The sequence below is a fragment of the Limulus polyphemus genome, unplaced genomic scaffold, assembly GCF_000517525.1.
Source record: "Limulus polyphemus unplaced genomic scaffold, Limulus_polyphemus-2.1.2 Scaffold639, whole genome shotgun sequence".
Classification (NCBI taxonomy): domain Eukaryota; kingdom Metazoa; phylum Arthropoda; class Merostomata; order Xiphosura; family Limulidae; genus Limulus; species Limulus polyphemus.
Genome location: NW_013666249.1, coordinates 156,250 through 156,895, shown reverse-complemented (window position 1 = coordinate 156,895; position 646 = coordinate 156,250).

Here is a 646-nt window from a genome sequence, read left to right as displayed (position 1 = left end):
CAACCGGTCAAGTTCATTGTTAAGTAACATTCCCTAAAATTGGCGGAGAGTCAAATGGTTGTCGGGTACGGCACAGAATCCGTTGCATCTGGTTCCGGTAGTACAGGCAGCGAGTGCGTCTGGCAGAAAGTAAAATTTCCCAGCAGTAAAAACGAGAAACAGGTGATAGTTTTGACGTTACTGAAAAGAAAAATTCATGTTGCAGAATTGCAAATATATTACCAAAACCTGGCGAGTGAACAAGAAGTTTAATCAACCACAGTTAACCTGAGGAAAAAATAAAAAAAATCAGTCGACTTAACGAATCATTACCCTCATATACTTAATATTCTTATTTAAAATATATTATCACCTTGAACGTTAGTTACATCGTATCATGTTCATATCTCCCCCACCCCTTGATGGCTCAGTGGTAAGTCTGAAGTATTTAAAATATATTATCACCTTGAACGTTAGTTACATCGTATCATGTTCATATCTCCCCCACCCCTTGATGGCTCAGTGGTAAGTCTGAAGTATTTAAAATATATTATCACCTCGAACGTTAGTTACATCGTATCATGTTCATATCTCCCCCACCCCTTGATGGCTCAGTGGTAAGTCTGAAGTATTTAAAATATATTATCACCTCGAACGTTAGTTACAT